The sequence below is a fragment of the Arachis duranensis genome, unplaced genomic scaffold (genome assembly GCF_000817695.3).
Source record: "Arachis duranensis cultivar V14167 unplaced genomic scaffold, aradu.V14167.gnm2.J7QH unplaced_Scaffold_52750, whole genome shotgun sequence".
In the NCBI taxonomy this organism is placed as follows: Eukaryota; Viridiplantae; Streptophyta; class Magnoliopsida; order Fabales; family Fabaceae; genus Arachis; species Arachis duranensis.
In genome coordinates, this window is record NW_026264948.1 from 43,839 (window position 1) to 44,453 (window position 615).

A 615-nucleotide genomic window follows, 5' to 3' on the forward strand; every position below is an offset into this window, starting at 1 on the left:
AATCTGAGGCTCACACTGAGACCATAGAGATTCCATTGGATTTACTTCTGCCATTCATGAGCTCTGATGAGTATTCTTCCTCTGAAGAGGACGAAGATGTCACTGAAGAGCAAGTTGCTAAATATCTTGGAGCAATCATGAAAGTAAATGACAAGTTATTTGGTAATGAGACTTGGGAGGATGAACCCCCCTTTGCTCACCAAAGAACTGGATGACTTGTCTAGGCAGAAATTACCTCAAAAGAGACAAGATCCTGGGAAGTTTTCCATACCTTGTACCATAGGCACCATGACCTTCAAGAAGGCTCTGTGTGACTTAGGGTCAAGTGTGCACCTCATGCCTCTCTCTGTAATGGAGAAGCTAGGGATCTTTGAGGTACAAGCTGCAAGAATCTCACTAGAGATGGCAGACAATTCAAGAAAACAAGCTTATGGACTTGTAGAGGATGTTCTGGTAAAGATTGAAGACCATTACATCCCTGCTGATTTCATAGTCCTAGAGACTAGGAAGTGCATGGATGAATCCATCATCCTTGGCAGACCCTTCCTAGCCACAGCAAAGGCTGTGATTGATGTTGACAGAGGAGAATTGATCATTCAAGTGAATGAAGAATCC